This window comes from Pteropus alecto, unplaced genomic scaffold, assembly GCF_000325575.1.
Source record: "Pteropus alecto unplaced genomic scaffold, ASM32557v1 scaffold104, whole genome shotgun sequence".
Lineage (NCBI taxonomy): Eukaryota > Metazoa > Chordata > Mammalia > Chiroptera > Pteropodidae > Pteropus > Pteropus alecto.
The window spans coordinates 5,029,057-5,052,456 of NW_006436664.1; the positions used below are offsets into that span (position 1 = coordinate 5,029,057).

The 23,400-nt window shown below is 35.8% G+C and overlaps 1 pseudogene; it reads right to left on the minus strand.

Moving 5' to 3' along the window:
* Positions 1 to 15,496: 15,496 nt before the first annotated feature.
* On the minus strand, positions 15,497 to 22,468 carry LOC102895752 (annotated as a pseudogene).
* Between the last annotated feature and the right edge of the window lie 932 nt (positions 22,469 to 23,400).

Below are 23,400 nucleotides of genomic sequence, written 5' to 3' on the forward strand. Positions count from 1 at the left end.
AGTTTCATTTTAACTGGATTCTCTTCATCTGAGGAAAAAAAATATATTCCTTAGCTAGCTGTTTTGTGAAACCAGGAAAAAATGTTTCTTTTCAAGTATTCTTTTCAAGGTAAGTTATCTCATCCCTGCAGAAATCTAAAGGAATGCACTGCGAACCACAGATGAGAAGTTAGAAGCTCCACAGAATCACTTCCTGAAACAACCATTAGAGTTGATAGAGGGTCAGGAGATGGGAATCTGGATTTTTCTCAATAACAGGAGAGAGAGCTAGAGGCTGAAAATGTAGATAAAATATAAAAGCTAATCCCAATGTCCTCTATTCACTACAGCCTGGATAAATTCACTTGGTCTAACTAACTCAGCAGACCAAACAAACCCCATAATTCAAGGCCACTCATTTGTTCATTCATTCATTCATCAGTATTTATTAGGTACATGTTATGTTCCACGCCATTTTTCAAAAGCTTACTAAATGCTTGATTGTACTCTTGAAGAGTTAGTCTCTAATTCAAAAAAGTCTTTATTGGTATAGTTTCTATAGTACAATATGGAGAAATGTATTTAAAATAACAGATTCACAAGGTAATCACAGCTAGTAATAATAACCACACAGATAGTGTATCTAAATACCATCTCTCCCTAAAAAAAAAAAGAAACAGATTGTTGTGTCCAGAATAATCAGACCCAACTTGAGTGCTCTTAACCAGGAGACAGTTTATTAGCCGGCGGCTGTCCTTGCAAAGGAGCAGCCCCGAATTGCCAAGATACAAGGTTTTTAAGCCCCAAATCCCATTCCTCATTCTGTCTTAAACACAAAGGTCCATCTTTCTCCTATTCACTACCTGTCAACCCACTGGTCAGGTGTGCAAGCGGGAAGTACAGAAGCAGAAAGCTTGTTGTTAGAATGTTATGTTCCTATGGGTGATTGCCTATGTTCCCATGGGCAGTAGCCAGTGTTCCCATGGGCGATGGCCAAACAGTAATTTTCAGCTTATATACAATTGATTATTTTTCATGCCACGCAAGCAAGCAGGGTTACACAGGCTAAAATTGGCAGTTAGCGTATGAGCTCATTGTTACAAGTTTCATGATTAACAGAATGTGGTTAGGGGTTCCAGAAACTAGGCCTAAGTTATAGACTTCCTTTGTCCAGTTTCAGGTTTTAATTATTCTTTAACCCTTTCACATTTCAGCGGGCTATTACACAGATTTCCTTGGAGAAATGACTAATTCCAAAAGTGGTTGAGATTAGGAAAATACAAAGTATCAGGGAACATCTTATTGTTCAAGAAAGCAAGGAAATGCTTAAACATTAATAAAGTCATGTCAAAAGAATATTGGAGCTGGCTTGAAGCTAGCCACACCCTAGACAATTTAAGCATCAAAATAAATAATGACAGGATTAGGTTATAATATATTAAATGAGAAATAAATGCATGAATCCATAGTGAAACTCAAAAGTAAGGAGAAAGGGAGGGCGGAAGGAGAAGAAATTTTTAAAGGGGTCTGTATATCAGATGGCAAAATCAAATTAGTGTTAATTTTCTTAGGTGTGACTAGTATAGTGGTGACACAGGAGATTGCCTAAATTCTTAGGCAGTGCATACTGAAGTATTCATGGGTGAACTATCATGATGTCAGTAAATTCCTTTCAAATGGTTCAACAACAACGAAAGATGCATGTATACATATGTAAATAGAGAGCAAAATAAAACAGATATAGTAAAATGTTAATGACTGTAGATAAAATGTATACAGCATTCAGTATATTATGCTTTCAACTTTTCTGTGATTTGGAACTTTTCAAGATAGCTTAAAAAATAAGAAATGTAACTATATTAAAATGTTAAACAATTTATGACATGCAACTCATTCAAACTACTACTGACCAGTCAGTCACCTGTCACAACCAAATGGTACAACTTAATGATTAGAGAGCATGGACGTTGGTTCCCTACAAAACTATATTCAAAACCTGTTTCTCAGACCTTAGACAAATAATAATATCTCTAAACTTTAGTTTTCTGCAGTGAAATGAGAATAATACCTGATAAAGCAGTTGAGAAGATTAAATGAGATGTATAAGCCGTTTGACACACAGGAGGCAACTATTACTATTACTTGGTGGTATGAGAGTAAAGAATAAAGGCTATTTAGTCACCATTACATGCTACACTCTCTCTCTGGTAAGCACTCTCCACTAAAACTATGACATCACTTACTGCCAATGAGAGCATTATATTAGCGACCATTTTTGTGGTAAGTATTTTCAACCAAATTAAAAGTTTCTTGAAGGCAAGGACCATGTCTTAACTCTAATTTCTTTATCTCCCAAAGAACCTTGTACAATGGTATACATGACAATATTTCATCTGTATGCTATGCTAGATCAGTGCTTCTCAACCCTGGCCTCACACTGAAAAAGCCTAGGGAGCTTTTTAAAAAACCTGATGCCTGAAACCCACACCCAGATATTTTTATTCAATTGGTCTCGGGTAGGGGGATCGGGGCCTTAACATTTTAAAAATGCCCAGGGTGATTGTAAAAAGTTTTGTTCTGTGTTTCTCCTTAGTAAAATGGCACCAGCCATTGCCACCAACTTTCTACCCGCTTTGGAGTAACCTGCAGTATCAATCGTAGGTGGGTTTGTATTTTAATATGTCAGCTTTCTCTTGTGAGCACTGCCTGTCCTCCTATCTCTTGAGAGAGGATAGAAGTAGATTTCAGACAATTCATCAGACCTTCATGTAGGTTGTATAAGGGAGGAAAATATCTTTTTCTTCTACCCTTCTAAGTTCTTGACTGGGACACCTGTAACCAAAGACAGATTGACAAGAGAAAAGTACACAAACGTATTTAATATGTTTTACTTGACACAGAAGACTTCAGAAGGAAATGAAGACCCAAAGGAACGGTTAAACCTAAACGTTTTTTTATCAGGTTTGACAAAGAGTAGAAAGTTGTGGGGAAATTGGTGGGACAAAGGGTATAAGGTAAGTGTAGTAAACCTGGGAAAACTGAGCAAGTCCTGTTTGTTCAAATTCCTCTCTGTGTCCCTTTGTCATCAGAGATGACAAAGATGCTCCTTTTCTTCAGATATACTGAGGGCACTTCTCGCATGGGAGTGTTATGATCTGCTTCAGGGGAAGATCAGAAAGTCCTTCCTGCACCTGTTATTTCTCTAATTCCTTCAGCTTAAAATATTCAATGTGCCAAGGTGCCATATTTTGGTGTAGCATGACCTGAACCTCATCTGTTGTTAACATAAAATGTGACGGATTTGTGCTTCACTTTATCAAAATAGATAATTGTACCCAATGCTGCGTTTTCTACAGTTGGTAAAAACTGTAAAGGTGTGTTTTTTCCTAAACAAGAAGTTTGGGTGAGGTTTCATAGCAGAGTAACCATCCAAACAGCAGAAACTTAACTGTAATACTGCATTATTTGGTAATTTGGACTTTCACAATTTAGGTAATATTTTCATTTGTGTCCCAGAGATACCAAATCAGAAAGTAGACTACTTAAATGACAAAGGAAATGGAAACATGTAGGAGCAGAAGTCAGAATCAGCAAGCATAGTAAGAATATGAGAATAAGAACATTTTAGCACATCCATCTAGCCAGCTGCCAACACTGAAGAGTGAGTTCCTGATAAAAATATATCCAGGCCTTGGTGAGAATGCTGAGCATGCCTGTTCTTACAATCCTTCAACCACAATGATACCTATGGCCATGAGTATTAGTTGCCACCATAGCGTTCTGACATATTCACATACCTTTTCTCTGCCCTTGGCTGGGCCCTTACAAACCTTGCTTTGCTGGGAAAGCACCATGTGTTGTTAATAAAATATAAAGAGAAAGGGCACTCATGTGTGTGGTAAAATATAATTACTAATGAGGCTCTTCTTTCTTCAAAGGAATCAGGCCTGTACCACTTCCAAAACCTATCTATCCAATTACCCACTTAATGGCCAGGTAACCATGGGCAAGTTACTTAACCTCTCTCAAAACTCAAGTTTCCCCACTTTTCAAACAGGGATGATAAAGTGCTTACTTCATAAGGTTGTTGTAAGAACGTGTTTAACACAGTTCCTCATACATAGTATCATTGGCTAAATGGAAATTATTATTATATTAGTAACATGGTGACAAATCCAAACCCAACAGTTAAAGATATGAAAACCCAAATTAATCCCTATTTCCATTCATTTGTATATGAGAAAGTTTTGAAATTTCAGCAGACAATAATCAATTAATTTATCTCAACTGTACTTTGACTGTATCTTCAAACAAAATTTAGATATTTAAAAATACTGCCTCTTAGAAGAAAACCCAAAGATTTAACTACTTATAGAAAAGATGGCTTCAGATTTTATAAACAAATTCTCATTTCTTCTAACCCTAAGACATACCCTCCAAAAATAATAACAAAGGTGTTGTTATAGTGGGACCATTTCCACTTATTGCCAAGACATTTCTAACTGTAAAGTATTTGAGACTTTAAATTTCTAACTGAAAAGTATAATGCAAATGAGATTAAAAACCATGTTGTGTAAGATGACATGGAAGAACAATGCACTTAAGAGTTAGAACCAGAGGAGGAAAAGCAATATGATAGGCATGACTGAAGCAAAAGAAGAGAGAATATTGTAATTATCTAGTGCCAAAAAGGAAAAAACTTCTCCTACCCTCTCAAATTCTGAACTTAGGGACCCCATGAATTAAACAGAAAAAAAAGATAGATTAACAGGAGAAAAGGCATACAAATTTCATTGATATTTATATTTCATGTGCACGGAGGAATCACAGAAAAGAAGTAAAAAAATGAAAGAAGTGGTTAGACTAGTTGGCGGGGGGCAGTTATATATCATTTTAACAAAGAGTGATAAATTGTGGAGTAGTGACTAGACAAAGAAAAGGGGTTTGGGGTTCCTGTAAGTGGTAAATTGTAGGAAGGTGGTTTTTTAGTAAGGTTTATTATGCAGACTCAACTCGGCCAGTACTGTCTTTGCCGTACAGGAGAGAGGAGCAGCTTTACAAATGGAAATTTATGTCACCTTAAAAAGGGAAATTTATGCCCTGCTTCTAGCCAGAAACAGGGAGGGCAGATAAATTTTTCTGTGTCTTTCTCAATTACCTTTGGCTCAAAATAATCCTTATGCCAAAGTGGCATATTTGGAGATGGCATATTATGGATCCCTTAGAAAAGCAACTGAAGGTTAGAGTTGAAGAGTTTCTAGAGACAAGTTGTTCTGAACAACGCAGATGAATAAAATTGTTTTACCTACCCATTCTGAAATAGCCTAAGGGGGGAAATATTTGAAGTAGACTAGACTGGAGATACCAAAAGGAAGTTAAAGATTTCTTATCATTGAAGGTGGAAAGAAGGGGAATTGATTTTAGAAACGCTAAAAAAGGCAAAGCTGGACTGTTTCAAAGGTTTATTTTTTGAGGAGTCAAGTTTTGATATTCTTCTTATCTTTTACTTGGGCTTTAAAACGTTGGGGAAACATTTAATGGAAGTATCATAAGGTGTATAGAGTATGTAAATCAATCTACATTTAGTAAACTCAACGTGAGGTACAGCATCTCCTCAATTCAAGGATTCCAGCCCTTAACAAAGAAAGACTTACTCCTACTTATTTCTAATAAAACAACTTCCACAACGAAAAGTGTTACTTTTAAGTCCTGGTACCAGCTGGGTCTTTGGCAATCTGCTAAACCTCTGTGAGCCTCAATCACGCTAGGGACACTACAACAGACTAAATGGGCCCTGAAGTCCTCTCCCTCATAAAATTTTGTTCCAATATAAGTGGATATGACTCTCGTCAAGATGTGACTTCCTTTTCTTTCAGTGACTCTTTTTTTAAATCCAATATGTTCCTCATAAAACTAGTTGCATTATTTATGATAGGATAAAAAACACTTTCTTCTCTGCTCCTTTTATAGAAGAACAGGATTACAGGTATTTTCAGGTTCTCAACATCTTATAAAACCGAAATTCTGAACATTTTTAAATATATTGCTATCGCAAGAAATAAAAATTTTGATCGTTTTAATAAATAAACTTGGTTTGGAATGAACTGTTCATACAGTTATTAAAATGCCATTTTGAAAAGTTACAGAACTCTTTTCAAATTTCATGCGCATCTGAGTATTAGAGCTCTCGACATTTGCGTAGATCACATATGTAAGTATAAGGCACCAGTGTCTCTCCCACAAAAACTTATACGGCAAGAAGCAACGGTGTAGAGTTAATCAAAATTGGCATGTTATTATTGACCATATCGATTCCTTAAGCTTTTTCAGTTGTTCTTCTTCTCCTTCATCTTTTTGCAGAACTTCAAATACCTGTATTTGAATTACACGCAGGTATTAAAGTTATAATCCTAAACATGCAAAAGTTCTGGTTCCCAGAGCACATTTTCTGTTCCCTTAAGAGCTTGAAAATAACCCAGAGCGCCAGCGGTTTGGGGAATGTTGCCCGTGATCACCTTTCACTTTTAAGCACACTTTTTCCAGTTCAATTTTGTGACCCTTTCTTTTCATTCTAGTTATTTGGGGCTTTTTCTAAGTACTGACAAATAGGAAATGACCACAAAGACAAGTGGAAGGGAAAAACATTTTTAAAATAACTTCACACACCACCTGCAATTCTGGTAAATGCCTTGCTCTCAGAATGTGCGGGCATTTTTGAGATTTCCGTCAAATCAGTTGCACTGCTCCCCCACAGGGCTCCGTGTTCCCTTTTCAGCTCAGTAATCAAATAGCTTTGACTGGCCCATGTCTGCTTTTGTCCACTTCTGACCTACATGTTCCTGTGAGGGACATCTTTGTCTCACTTTTCTTTGGTCACTGAGTCCATGTACCTCAATAGGCTAAGTCTCTCAGTCCATTAACGAATTCTCAGCTCAGCCCTAGGCCACCCAGAAACCCCGGTTGCATGTTCTCACTGAATGGCTTCACTGGTGGCCCATTCAAATGTGCTAATGTCAGAAAAAAGGGTTGAATGGGGCGCCAATGTACACCATTGCCGAGGCAAAGTGACTGGGCTTCCAATAAAGCCTCCCCTGGGGTGATGTTAAGCAGAGTTATCAATGGTGCAGAGGCTGAGCCAGGACTAATGCTCCAATCATGCCATCAACAGGTGGCACAGATGCAGCCACTTCAATACGAAATCACAGTGCAAAGTTCACTGGCAATTCAATCTTCTCTCCAGCTTCCAGCGTCCAGATAAATGTGCAGATATGCCTCCTTCTCTTTCTGGTTCTGGCGCAAGCTCAAAGACATTTCGGGATGGGAGAGGAAATGAGCATGGTTTATTTCCAATTATTCTGAGGTTTAAACCTCCAGAGAAACTTTCTTAAAGCTCTTTTATTTTTATCATAGATGTACAGATGCAGATAAAGCATCGTCTCAGAGATCACCCCCAAAACATTAAAAGGACACTTTAGTTCAGCAAAGGAATATTTTGAATGTGCAAAACGAATGTCACATTACGGCACCATGTTGCTAATTCTCTTAAGAAAAGATCTTGAATTCCAAGTAAATTATGCAGTTATGAATTCTGCAGCCACCCTGTACCCCCTCCAAAAATCAGAGTAAATGAAAGGAAAAAGAAAAGAATCAAGCAGCTCCCAATTTTTTTCCTTCTAAATAGATATATCTGAGAAGAAACATAAAAAGAACCAATAAGTCAGGATTTTCATAATTACTTTTAAATTTACTTTAAGACCTCTGTTTTTGTTTGTTTTTGTTTTTTGTTTTGTTTTGTTTTTAATTATTCACAAGTATACAGTAGTTCCACAAATTAACCTGGAATAATAATCCAAAATTATCACTAAACTCGACATCGACATGAACTAATACCTCCTCCTCCCGGATTTCTAACCCTGAAATCCTGGTAACAGTCTGCAGAGATAGCTCATACTCATGACAACTTTGACCTTCCAGGAGCACCCAACGTTCTTCTTGGTTGCCCATCACAAGTCAGCATGTACGAAAACTACTTTAGTTCTTCAGTTCCCTCAAAACCACTTTTCCACTCCTACATCAAAAATAACACACACAAAAAATTGTAGGACTTCGCATCATCTCAGCTATTTTTAAAAGACTGTAATTTTGTTAGGGGACAGAATCCAAAGCACAAGGTGCATAAACACATAATAAATGGTTCTCAACCTACATAGAAATGATTTTTAAATATTCCAGAGTGCTAAAGTTGAGAAGCTCCCAAATATAGAGTAGGCCCCCAGAACCGTTTTGATCTAGTCTGAAGAGGGATGGTTTTTGTGGAGGGAATTCTCTGGATCCTATATTGTCTGTCCAGTCCCTGCACAGGGACTTTTCAGGGGCTTCATGTCTGGTGGCCGAACAGCAGCTGGTGCTGAACAGCTGTCCTAGAAGAGTCTTCTTTTAGCACTTCATCCCCAAAGTGACTCTCACACAACTCTGGTGCTCACACATATGAAGGATTTACGGTGACTAAGAGTCAAGGTCAGTGGTTCCTAAGCCTGAGGGAAAGATGACAGATCTCTTAGCATTTGTGGCTAGCCTAAAAATCTTTTTTCTTTTTCCTTTTCAGCCACATAAAAGAAGATTTCTTCCCCACTGTCCCTCATTTCCTGACTCTAGTCAGTTCTTTCTACTATTTTCTCAGGCAAGATTAATTGTAAAGCATAAAGGAGATTTTGCAAATTGTCATGATTTTTATGTAATGTAGAATGTATTTCTTTCCCCTAATTATTTTGTACTTTCCACCCAAGTTTAATAAATGTTAACATTTTGTTATCATGTCAAGTTTTTTAACCCAAGAAGAAACATTACAGATAAACTGGAAGCCCATCTTGTTCATTTCCCAGGCCCCTTCCCCTCCTTCCCAAGGGGAGGAGGGGGAGGGCTCTCTGATGAATTCAGTGTGCAGCCTTCCCAATGATGTGTTTATACTTTTACTACAAAATATAGTATTGTTTTGAGTTTTTACATCTTTGCAAGTGATATATCACATGGCCGTAACTTGCTCTTTTCACTCAGTATTGGATATTTTGAGATCTAAACATGTCGATACCTGTACCCAGCACTGTTCTAGGCACTGAGACTATGACTGAATGAAACAAACACCTTTCCTCATGGTGTTTTCATTATTGTTCCCTAATCTTTTATATATATATATAATGGACATGGATTATTTTTATACTCAGAAAAAGAGTCATTTCTTTAAATAGTAAAGTTAATTCATCCTCAATCTTCTAGTCCTCAGAAGTAGAATTTTGTCCTCAAGTCCCTAAGAAAACAAAATATTTGCATTACATGTTAGTAAAAGAAACAACTTGCTAATTTTAAAAAATGAAATCCAAATTAGTCAATCAAGAAAAAAATTCCTGTCTTCTCTCCCCATAATTTTCCTCCTTCTTAATCATACTTCACCCAAAGCTATTTAAGGTGTAAAGTGAAAAAAAAAATTTTTTAATCTATAGCTTCTTGTCAGGACTGATGTCTATAGAGCCTGCACTCCAACTGGGGTAGCATTCAAGGATATTTAGACCTTGGTCCAGGAAACTGCAATCATGTGATGCTATAGCTTTCCCAGTTTGGTTCCTCTGGTATAATTGCCAAATAGAGAATGTTATCATCCCTTTTAAAAAATAACAAAAGTAAGTGAAAATTGGATTGGGTTTGTACATGGCCTCCTGGCTTGCATTATTCCTCTCATCTTTATTTCCTAGGCAGATCACCTGAAAAAGTCAGAACCTTAAACAGCATTTTTAAAAGATGCCTCTGGATTTTACTTTCTTTGCTGCCTCTAAAGAGGCTCCACAGAATGCTCAAAAAGAAAGATTCAATCTCCAGCTATCCTTTTGTTTACAATTCCTTCCTTCCTCCCTGTTGTCTCCTGCTCTGTTCCCCTCCCCCAGCCACCTAAACTTTGCTTTTGAAGGCATCCTTGACTTCAGAGAAGTTAGACCATGTCACTGATGTCTCTTCTTTCTCTAAGGCAGGCTAATGGAGATAATGGGCCTGTGGGAGAGAGGAAGCCAAAGAAAGGGAGGGATTCCTTCAGATACTTAAGGGATTATTGACAAGGCTCACCAGACAAATGAAAAAAAAAAAAAAAATGGAAAGCAGCTGAGGTCGGTCTACTAGCTCCTTTATGCAATCAAGGAAAGGATGCTGTCGAGTTTGTTATTGTTTGGGACAAGGGAGTAGTTTTTAAAATTATCCTTAGGCCACTTATTGAAGACTTTAAATAAATGTTTCAAATAATTAAGACTATTAATTAAGACTACACCCAGGAAAAATCACTAGTATTTTGCTCACTGGACAGAAATGGAACAACGAATGAATATTACTTAAGTGAGGAAAAGTCAGTATCAATCATTTCATAAGTTAGAAAACCAAGCACTTAAATGCTGCTGTGGGACAAATCAGAAAGAATTTAGCAGAAATCATTTTTTTTTTTTTTAATCAACAGCCTACATTTTCACTAGAGATAGAAGAAGACAAAATTACCAATCTCCCTAACTTCAGTAAAGAACTCTTTACAAGCTTCTTTAGATATTGCCTTCAGGCTCTTAAACCCTGCTCTTTTCTGTGCATGTACTAGATATCATATTCATGGACTTTTGCATGGGAATATATCTCCTAACCCTTCTCAGAGCAAAATCTGCCTCCGTTAACCTTTAGGCTGAAACTCAATGACATTTGTTCTTATTGTGTCCTAACTAAAAATTCACTCAAACCTATCACCTCCTTTCCAAAGAATGACTGATTTAGGAGTTTGCAACATAGAAACAGTCCAAATAGGAATTAGCCATCACATTGACTCTAATTCTTCCTCTGTGGCTACAATGGTAGCAATATGTTGATGATCCTGGTGAAGGCTGTATTACCATCCTTCACATAAAAAGCCCAATTCGCAAGGTAGAGAGATTAGATATTCATGGCAAAGGAGAAAAATAGCATAGATCACATCTGAGGCATTAATACAAACATACATAATGAACATTCTCCTATGTATTTTGTTATTATTGTTGTCATTATTACAAACAAGTGTTCTTTACATAGAAAAATTGTATTGTATTTTTTAAACTTTCTTCCTTGTGACCCTAGAGCAGGATTAGCTTGGCATTATGTTGATTCTACTCCTAAAAGTCAAATCCCTTCATTGAAGAAAAATTTCGCTCCAAGAATGTCACACTCAGCTGCTAGATTAAAAGAATTAGCATAGAAAGGCTCAAAGAATGTATTTTAGTTTAATACAGCTAATTCCAGGTACACACACGAGTGGATCTATATCGCAGAGTAGCAACATTCCATGGAAAATCTACTTCTTTATGAAATAACTTTTTTCCCTCCTGCTTTTTAAGCTTCCAAACAAGCGTGCAGTTTTTTCTAACCCTACAAATGACATTTATATTGCAGAATCACTTTTTTGCCAGATACACATAGACTGTGATTTTTAAAAGCAAGTGCCAGATGAAGCAATTTATTGTACACAGATTTTAATTGGCTTTTTTTTTTTTTAAAGAAAACTCAATTGTGCCAAGATCCCTAGCTAACCTACCACCTAGTGACATGCTGCTTATCTGTCTACACCTCCAGAGTTTGCCATCAGCTGCAGATGCCATCTTCCTGGATGGCCTTTGAAGTTCTAATGTTTTTGCACTTCAAAGAGGTACCAAGACAATAGTAGGGATGAAGGGAGTGGGTCTATTCCCCAATGCAGAAAATGTTAGACATGTTTCATGAGCCTAAATGGCTCTCTGTTTCACCATCAAAATCTTCTCCAAAGGATTAAAACTAGCTAGGACACAGATTGTATAAATTATGTAGTCTATTAATTAAAGATTTTATACAGAAAATAATTTACAGTGAAGTCTCTATGCCACCTGGTCAGTCTACATTTTTATCGACATGGCAAAAATAAATAGCATAGCCTTTAACAAAATTATTTCCTGTTTCCTCCCATTCTTGTAATATTCTTAAATGACCTTTTACCATCATCAAATGACCTTTTTTTCTCCTAAATTTCACTAGCAAGAGTTGGAAGTTCCTGGGTTAAATCTTTGTAATAAATCAATATTTCTAAATAATACTTAGATCTTTAAAAAAATCAATAGCTATGACTTCACTGCTCAGTATAATTTTCTACGTAAAAAGACTTGATAAAGTTTCAGTCTTTAATATCTTAAAAAATCAGCAGTGACTGTCACCCAAACCTAAAAGAAAGCCAGCAACAGGTCTAATGAAAATCGTGCAGAGAGCCTATTAGACATTAAGTAAATACTTTGCTTCTGTTTTCTAGTTCCTTTTTGTTTGATTACCATGGCAACCTGTTTTTGTGGGGGTCACTTGGAATGTATAAGAATTTGCTGCAATTAGATGCTTACATCCTATTGGCCAGTATGATATAGAGTAGTAAAACTAAACTAAAAAGAAATAAAAGAGAAGGAAAGGCACTGGTAAGTGTGGACAAAGGCAACATGCACTTTGGGACCCAAAGAAAAATTCTGTAAGCCTAATTATCTTTCAGAGCTATTTTCAAAGTTGCTCTTAATAAAAATTTCCACATCCTCTAGCCTGTGATTTCTTACCTTGTTGACTTTCCAAACTACTCCTTAACTGTATAACACATATTGCACTTGATTTTACTTTCGTTATTCTCTAATTGTTTTGTAGATATATCTTATCTCTTTATCAGGGTGCAAAAGTCTTCGAGGTAGGAACCACATCTTCTATTTTGCGGCAGCATGGTAAAATGCAGAAATCCACAGAAGTGAAATTAGATGTGGATTATGGTCTAGTTCTGAAACCAATTAGTTGAACTAGACCATCATACTGCATTTAGGCAAGTCCCTTTTACTTCACTGAGCCTCAGTTTCTATGTTATAAGATTCATGCCCTTTAAGGGTGTTATAATTAGATTATTTTATAGTGTCTGCAATGTTATATATATCTATGATATATGCTTACTATTCATTTCCCGAATTAAGTTTAATTGATTCAATACTTTAAAATTCTGTCTCAGGCAGCCCTAAATATATAGAAGATTAAGACAACTGTTTCTGTTCCAAATCCCAAGAGATACTATCACTTTGCTATAGACTCTCAGGCTATAAATTTTAAATCCATGGTCAGGCAGGATGAAGGTGGCCTTCTTCTAAGATGAAAAGAGGAAGCAAGTTAGATGTCCACAGTTATACTCACAAAGAAAAATAACAGTATCATTACTTGCTGAAAGACTTACTTAACCTGACTCAGAAGGTAAAGTAGCATTACTATTGTGTCTTATCTAGATCCAGAGACTCTGAATTACAGAGAAATTGTTTACTTCAAATTATCTATTAAGCATTATCTATTAAGGTTTAGACCAATCACTAGACCTACCAAATGATTTCAAATCTTGGCTTGATTGTTTACAATCCAAAGATTATCTAAATTCTTCTCCACTCATCATGATTACTCCAGATGCTTTAAGCCCTCATTTAGCCATTTCAAGGAGGTTATACATTCAGGCTTTATTTCAGTACCTCCAGTGGCAAGAAACTCGCCATTCCCAAAAGCCGTTCATCCTATGTCCAAGCTGCTCTAATTGTTAGATAATTCTTCCTTATATTAAAACCAAATCCCTCTTCCCTGCTATTCTGTACATTGGGCCCAGGATAGAACTGCTCTCATGACATTGTTTGGAATTCTTTTCCTCTAAGTACACATCAGTTTTCCAAGTCCTTCTTCAAGAGGCAGCCAGAGCTAAACACAATCCTCTATGCTGGCTGACTGATACAGTATACAATAGAACTATCACCTCTATTGTTAATTCAAAAATCATGATTAAGTGCCTGTTTTGAGCTATATGCTAGAGATACAAAGATAAATTAGATAACATCTTTGATTTCAGGGAGACAATAATCTATCTACAAGAGGAGCCAAGACTGTTAGCAAATATGTTCAATGAAAGGGCTAAGGGCTAAGGCTGAGAATACATATGCTCCCTGAGGAATGGGAAAGGCCCAGGAAAAGTTTCAGAGGGGAGATATTACCAGGTAGTCCAAAGAGAAAGAGAATTCTGGGAAGAAGCAACAGTATAAGCAAATCTCTGACATACGATTCAACATGATAAATTCAGGGAACTCCAAAAAGTTCACTATAACTGAAAAGCAGGGTATGAAGCATGACAAGCAAGAGTTTAGGTTGGAGAAGCAGGCAAGTGCCACATGGTGGAAGACTGTGTATGCCATGCTAAAGCATCCGAACTTTGTCCTGTAGTCTAGTGGTCTCCAAACTAGGGTCCAGAAACCACAGGGGATGTACAAGAGGATCTACCAGAGTAAAAATATGAGAACTTCTACTTTATTTAATTTTTACCTAAGAATTTGGAAAATGTTAAGCTTTACTAATATTTCATTTGAACTGACACTGGCATCCTCAACAGATTCAAATGTGAAACTATAACATGTCATACACAACTAGCAAAGCATCCTGAAAGAAAAATGGGAATTATACCAAGTGGCGGGTTGGACCATCCTGTTATTCACTGGCCATCACTCTGTTATTCATTTTATTTTTATTAAATACATTGTACTTTAAGGTGCCTAGTTAAGTGATAATATGGATTATATTTTCTACTTTTAAGTAAATAACCCTCATAAAATAAACGAGTGACTGAAAAAAAAGATCTCTTCAAAGAGACCCTAAACTGACAATAATATCAATAGGGTAAGCACAATAAGAGCTAAAACAAAGGCAGAGCTGATCCTTCTACTCCTTGTATAATTGCATAATTTCTCTTTGTCAGGTAAAAATAGTAACAATACATTCAAATCATTTATATATGTATATAAGACTATTTAAGATACATCTAGAATATGAAGAACTTATAATATTTTACCAAATTTGATAAAAGCCTCTTTTGCAGGGTTTTTACTTAAAAGTACTAACTTTGGTTAAAAATATTTGTTTTTCCTGTCTCAGAAAACATGGCCGAAAGCATTCCGAAGGCCTGCATAACGACTTTAGCAGATGATGCAGTGATCCAGTACACACACCTTCTGCATAGGTTGTCCTTGCGCCAGCACACTGCATCTTGCTGCAACAGCTGTATCCCTCCACCTGAGGGCTCTAGAAACCCAAATAGGCAGGCCAGGATTGATTGATGTCTTGCCGATGACAGGTGAGAGATGGAGAATATTTACTGCTCCTCAAGTAGAACAAATTAGAAAAATTCTGCACTATCTTCCAAGCTCTCCAGCAGGACTGAGTCCCAGTTGCTCACAGTGGGAACTTACTTGGTAACAACTCCTTTATCGGATCAGTTCCTTCCTCCTTTTCTCACTTCTGCCACCCCTTATTTTGCTAAACAGTCGGATAAAACTGTAGATGTTTCTAATATGTTTCTGTTCTTGATATTTGTTAGACTCTGTGTCAATAATGAAATGCATGAAAAAACAACTTTCTTTTTGTCTTTCAAAGCTTTAAGTGCAATGATCCATAATGGATTTTAGCTCTTGTAGAAAGCAGCCACATCCATGTACTGCACACAGTCCACAAAAGCAGTGATCCGCTCCTTCAGCATATCTGTTTCAACTTTATCATCTTTACACACTGTATTTGAAGTTTTTTAGTTCTTTACTCCACTGGAACTAGTTTGGAAGAGCCCCAGACCAAGCCTTCTGCTTGAGTATTTCTGAAGCACTCGCCTGATTTGGCCATATCTGTCTCATCATTCCAAGGTTTCACATCTAATCAAGTGGGAGACTTGGCAACAAGTGCAGATCTTTTTTGGCTTTCTTTGACTCATACTGTGCAAGGTATTCTTCTCTTTGCCTCTTTGCTGCTTCACTTTCATTCTCATCAAATCCAAAGAGATCAATGTCGTCATCATCTTTCCAGTAGTCCCCAACCTTTTGGCAACAGGGACTGATGCTCCCATAAGAATCTAATACCTGACCATCTGAGGTAGAGCTAAGGCAGTGAAGCTAGGGCTGGGGAGCGTTGCAAATACAGATGAAGCTTCACTGGCTGGCCCGCCACTCATTTCCTGCTGTGTGGCCCAGTTCCTAAAAGGCCAGGGACTGGTACCGGTCTGCGGCCCACGGGTTGGAGACCCCTAGTCTTTACTATGTGTAGTTCCATTTCCTGTGGTGTCTTCCACATTAGCAGGGCCATACTTGTTCAAAGCTTCTTTCACCTCTGTCAGGCTGGCCTTTTCCTAAGACTTGATGTGATTACACCAGCGCAGGGCATGATACAAGCTGGCACGTGGTGGGCTGAAGACTGCCTCAAATACATAATCCCCGATGTAGCTTTGCTGAGCACCTAGAGGCCAGCGTGTCTTTTCAGGTGTCCACAGGTGGGGGCATCACCCAATCTGGGAGCCAGTGGCAGCAGAAGAAAAGATTAGTGCAGGCACTCTCCCCCAAGAGAAAGAGGATGCAAAATGCCACAAAATGCAGCAAAGGTCCCTGTGTAGAGAGTTTCCCCTTGCTGTACCCAGCCACAGGTTAAAGGTCAGCCACATTAATCTTTTCATTTCACAAAAATCAGGGGCTCTGAATTAAATGGTCCACAAATTATCTGCAGGCTTTTCTTTGTGTTTGGAAATCGAAAAACAACTTTTTCGGGAGCTAATAAAGTAAAATGTAATGGAGAGTGAATATTCTCATTAGTATTGATATGTTTTAAGCCACTATGTTAAACAAAAAAAAACTACTGTGTATGAATACAAACCTGAGTAAAAGAAAAGAGAGGATAAAGAAGTCCTAGGATAAGGTGACAAATTTAGCACCATAGTAAAATCATTACCTACATCATCTAGGCAAATTAGGGTGCAAAATGGTGAACGTTTAGATGAACGTTTTGTTGATGGTATTAATTTCATAAAAACAAAGTCTTTAAAATGTAGTCCATACCTTTATATTTTAAAATCACCTTTCAATGAGGTAAAAAAATATGAAAGTCTGAGGTATTACATAGAGATTTGTTATTTTTCAGCAAAGAACTTGTATATTTTAAAAAGTTACATATTTTTCTTTTACAAATAAACAAATGTCCAAAATTTGCTTACCTTTTCTATGATGCAAATAGATTGCCATTAGCATACTACCTAGCAGATTTTTTTTTAAATAAATGAACACCAAAATCCCAGTAAGTTATTTTATGGATACTAACAAACTAATTTTAAAGTTTTTATGGGAAGGCAAAAAAAAAAAAAATAGAATAGCCAACACAATATTGAGAGAGAGGAACAAAGTTGAAGAACTAATGATACCTGACTTCAAGACTTACTATAAAGTTATAGTAATCAAGACAGTGTGGTATTGACAAAAGAATAAACAAATAGATCAATGAACAGAATATAGAACCGAGAAAGAGACCTTTATAAATATAGTCAACTGATCTTTGACATAGGAGCAAAGGTAACACAATGGAGTAAAATAGTCTTTTCAACAAATGGTTCTGGAACTGAACATCTACATGCAAAAAAATTAATCTAGACATAGACCTTGCACAAAAATTAACTCAAAATGGATCATAGCCCTAAATGTAAAATGTAAAACTATAAAACTCCTAGTAATACCTCCTGGTATTACTTATTAGATACACTACCAAAGACATGATACATGAAAAAAAATAATCGATAAGCAGGACTTCATTAAAAGTTAAAACTTCTGCTCTGCAAAAGACAATATCAAAATAATTAGAAGACAAGCCACTAACTGAAGAAAATATTTGCAAAATACACCATCTGATAAAGAACTGTTATCCAAAATATGAAAGAATTCTTAAAACTAAACAAGAAGAAAACAACTTGATTGAAAAATAGGCAAAAGATCGGAACACACATCTCACAAAAAAAGACCTATACAAGACAAATAAACATTTGGAAAGATGCTCTCCATAATATGTCATCAAGGAAATGTAAATTAAAACAGCAATGGGACATTAATACATAGCTATTAGAATGGCCAAAATCTGGAACAACACCATATGCTGGTGAGTATGTGGAGTGACGGGAACTCTTATTTATTGCTGGTGGGAATGCAAAATGTTACAGTAACTTTGGAAGACAGTTTAGTGATTTTTTTAAAAATTAAATATACTCTTACTATCAGATCCAGCAATCATGATCCTTTGTATTTAATCGAAGGAATTGAAAACTTATGTCCACACAAAAATCTGTACAAGGATATTTATATCAGCTTTATCCATAATTGCCAAAATTTAGAAGCAACCAAGATGTCCTTCAGTAGGTAAATGGATAAATCAACCATGGTACATCTAGACAATGGAATATTATTCAGCACTAAAAAGAAATGAGCTATCAAGCCATGAAAAGACATGAAGTAAATGCATATCGCTAAGTGAAAGAAGTCAATCTAAAAAGACTATTTACTGTATGGTTCCAACTATATGACATTCTGGAAAAAAGCAAAACTATGGAAATAATAAAGAGATCAGTGGTTGCCAGGGAAGGGGGTTGGTGGAGAGATGAATAGGCAGAACAAAGAGGATTTTTAGGGCAGTAAAAATACTCTGTAAGATATTATAATGATGGATATGTATAATTATACATTTGTCTAAACCCATAGAATGTATAAGATCAAGAGTGAACCCTAAGGTCAACTACGGACTTTGAGTGACTATAATGTGTCAATGTAGGTTCATTTTTGGTAAATAGCTTACTACTCTGGTAAGTGATGTTGATAATAAAGGAGGTATGTGGGGGAGGGGTATATATGGGAAACCTTTGTACCTTTCTCTCAATTTTGTTGTAAACCTAAAACTGCTCTTAAAAATTTGTGTTTAATAAACAACAAACAAACGGACTTACTCTGTCTTTTTAGAATAAAGGTGAGAGTTTAACAATGAGTCAGAAAGCAACTACTTTTCAAAGGAAGCATGTGTGTACAGAGCATATTTGAAACGGCAATGTTTCCATTACTATGCAATGTCATTACCAAAAACAATGTGAAAGTGTTGTCTTCATATCTGCACACTTAAAAGCACGAAAATAAAATTTTTTGACTCGTTGTAAAATTTTGTAAATAAAGGGTTTCAATGTGGATTTTTTTTGGTTAAAAAATATTGAAATGTAATGCTTTTTAACTAGTTCACAAAAACAATTAATTAAAATTATGGAGATAGAAATGCATTGCCAAATTTCAGGGAAAAAAAGATTTGAATAATTGATGGATGAGACTGAAAAATAAAAGTTGTTTTAGTTATAGCCAATGATGCATTTCTGTTTGTTTTTGAGGTATCCTATGTCTAGCCACTGTAGCATTCAAAAGCAAGGATCAAAATTAACTGAATTTTGAATCACTATATCAAAAAAATGTTAAGCCAAGTTTTTGAAAAATAATGAAGCATATTAAACACATTATAGAATAGATTAGCTATTTGTATTTGTTCTATTAATAAATGATATTTTGAATGAATTCGTTTTTATTGCATCTCATCCTTTTTAAATTTCTGTTTTGTATATGTTTTACCATGTATGAAATAAATAAATATTTATTTATATTATATATATTTTTTGTATATTTATATTGGGTACGCATGCTCCAAATATTCTTATGAATAGGGCACCTAGACAATGGGAAAACTGAAAGAAAACCTATCAAAGGGTTCAGAACTGAGAAATAACATGATCAGATTTGTGTTTTCAAATACATACTCTAGAAATAGTGTAGATAGTCATGGACATTTGGAGACAGACAAGTTAGGAAACTATTTGACAGTGGAGTAGAGATAATTAGGCCTAAATCAACACAATAGCAATGGAGAGAGAGATGAACAGTGGCTAAAGTGAGTAGACTTGGAAAACCAACTGCATGTGAGGGTCAGGGAAAGACCTGAAATAAGGATGACTTGACTCTCTGGACTGGAGTATAAGTAATTTCATTGGTAGGGGTGTACTCACCAAGTCAAGAGCTTCCAGACAGAAAATACCAGGAGACCAGTGGACTTAGAAGAAAAAGCTAAGATACGTGCTAAATCTGAGATGCTTATGAGAGTTAAGTATTAATGTCAGAAGGCTGGGCTTACAAATACAGACTTGAGAATTGTTAGTTTATATGATTATATTTTATTAACACACCCTAAAAATTGATTACTTTTCTTTATTTTGGGAAGGGAGAAGGGTCAGTTACATCATCCTGTTAATCCACGCTGAGTCTAAAATTAACTAAACTCTTAAATCTTTTTCACATGTGATGTTATTGTTAAGGTATTTTTCTTTATACTGCATTTTTTGCCATTGGATTTTTGGACCTAGGAACTAGACTTTCTCCTTGTGTTTATCTCATTTCATCTTGCTGAAGTCAACCCATTCATCAGTTTGTCGAGCTCTCTTTGGATGACGCTCTCTATCAAGTACATCAGCCATAGCTTTCACCTTTATTTCATCACTTGCTAGCTTCTATTAATTGAAATTTTTGTGCTATTTCTTTTTGCCTCACAGGGTTCTCTTACTGAATTTATTGGCTCATGGCACCCTATCATCATCAGCATGTACATGGCCACTATTTTATTTCATGTTTACATTTTGTTGTTGTTATTCTCCCTTATACCACATTTCCAATCCCATTTATTCTCCTTACCTCCTCCCCCACCGTATTGAAACTGCATTGGAAAGCAAACAAACAAAGAATTGAGGGCTCTACAATGTTAACTTTCCCATCTATGAGACTGGCATATCTCTCCATTTATTCAGATTCATTCATCCATTCAATGAATATTGCTTCAGTGCTTTCCATGATTCAAACTCTTCTCTAAAAGCTGAGAGCATATTAGACAAAAGTTTCTTTGTCTCTTTTAATAGAATTCTAATATTTTTCTGTGAGTATTTTCTACATTTTGTTAAGTCACTTTCTATGTACTTCAAGTTTTGTCACTGCAATGAAAGGCGTAAGATTTTTCATTATATTTTTTTAAATTGATTAGTGCAAGTATAGAATAATTCTGCTGATATTTTTGCCATTGTAAGTATTGGACTTCTATCTAGCAAACTTACTGAATTCTTTCATTAGTTTTAATAGTCTGTTGGTTGTCTTAAGTTTTTTGTCGTCTCTTCCCTTCCAGTCCTTACATTTTTTATATCTTTTTCTTGCCTTACTGCATTGGCCAGAGACAATTACTTCTGCAAGAATTCCCGAACCTCCCTTCAATAATTTAGCCTAAATTGATAGTGATACCACCAATCTATAGTTTGCAAACTGGTTTCTCTTCTTTTTGGAGGGAAGGAGAAATTATTGAATTTTCTAGAATCTCTCATTCTTCGTGATACCATTTTTGAAAATCTCAGTCCAAACATTTTCAGAATTTTCTAAATGAGATTGTGCACACATTCCCTGAGGCCATTTTATTTGCTAAATGCCATGTTTCAAGTTGTCTTATAGAGAGATTCAGATTAAGTCCTATATGATGGTGGAGAAAGGTAATCAGTGAGATTTTATTTGAACCTCAAGACTTTATCTAATAGCAGCTGTAAATGTAGGTTAAATATATTTCATCTCTAGTAGCTTTATTCCCATCACACTATCATCGTCAGAGTTAGCCCCTCAAATAATGAAGAGTAAGAAAGAATGGAATGCATCATAAAGGCTCTAGAGGTAACAAATGATGTTAATAAGACATCAAATAACTTAAAAGGATGAAGGATTCTGAAGCTCAAGTTCATTTAGTATGACATGATTAGTTCAGAGTAAAATCGGGAGTTAGTGCCTGATTTGTTACCTGTTGCATGAAGAAAGATATACCCTAACTTTTCCATGTAATCATTCTGTTACTTTTCAAAAGCAGTAAATTCCTGTTCAATTGAAAACATTTTCAGAACAAACCTATTTCATCATTTTGTGGACATTACATATTTGTTTATGAATCAATTATTGTAAATTACTTTCATGTGCTTCTTTTCATTATGCTAATTCTGTGTATCATTACACTTTTTGTTTTGCTTGGCTGTATTTTAGTGTCTGGTTAGTTATATTGACACTAAAACAAATATTTGGCACATGTTTGGAGTGGACTCTATCTCAGAATCAAATTTAAATGGTTTGTTGTAAAGCCAGGAAAATTGTTGCAACACTAGAGACATAAAAATATACTTACTCAGCTAATGCATGTTAATATTCATTGCTTGGATAAGAAGTTTACTAGGAAATATAAATATATATGTGTATATAAATATTTGAGCAGGCCTCAAGGTAAAAATTACAGAAAAGCTGCCATATTACTAGGAACCAATGAAGTAGCCAGTTTATTTCTCTCTTTATTTTTTGCCAAAGAGACTATCGAGAGGAAAAATGACAAAAATGGAGAGGGGGAGAGAGAAACATATACACTACACTTAAAATTTATTCTCCAAGATTATATTTCACTTTTTAAGTTATGATATTGTACTCTTTTCTCCTTCACAAGTTTTATTCACTTACCTGCTGGGATAAAGTTTATCATCTTCAACTGCCATTTCCGTACTCACGTAAAAATAATAATAATTACATCAGGAAAATACCCAGTGATACTATCTATTTTACTGTTTCATTTTGAGATGTATAAACTATTAGTGTAAGGGTTTTTTTCTGCTGGACTGAATTTAATTAATAATTTGGATCATTCATTTTCTATGAAAAACCACAATGTGACCCTAAGGGAAAAAGAACTCAAATGAAGAAGAGAGCAATAGACACATAGTGATAAGGATAGAGCTGGTTAAAAGCATTAAAAGCAGAAATATCTACAGTTCGCTCTTCATCAGCTTTTTCTAGAGCAATAAATCCAAATAGTGCTATGCCTTATGTTGCTTTCTTTCACTTTACAGATGCTGAAAACTTTCAAGTTTCTATCTCCTAGAAGTGGGGTGAAAAAAATCTGGTTATTATTCCTAAACCCATTGAAATTGCATTTGTGGCATCAAAATGGATTTTTTTAAAGCAGGATGTTGGATTGACAGTAAAGCAGCTGCTCTGCAACAAACGAAAGCAAAAATTAATAAGAGACCTTAGCAAAAGAAAGACTATTGGTTTTGCACACCCAGAGCAAATTGGCTGGATTTAGAAGAGCACACTTTGATCTTTTCCAGACTAATTACTGCTCTGTGGTTTGACTGTTTTGTGCATTAGTTACCCTTCATACAAAACCGAAACTGCTATGGTACACAGCTGTAATACAAATGAAAATTTGACATTCAGTAAACAAAGCATGGCAAGGGTCATTCTTCCAGCACAATAAATGCATAATACAATTTTAGAATGCCTTTTGTATACAAAAAAAAAAAAAAAAATGACACAATTTAAGGCAGTTTTGAACTCAGAGTAGGCAGTCAAGGCTGTTTGTAAAGGATAAAGAAATTGCTCCCAACTCTAATTTATAAATATAGATTGCAAACGGTTTATTTCAACA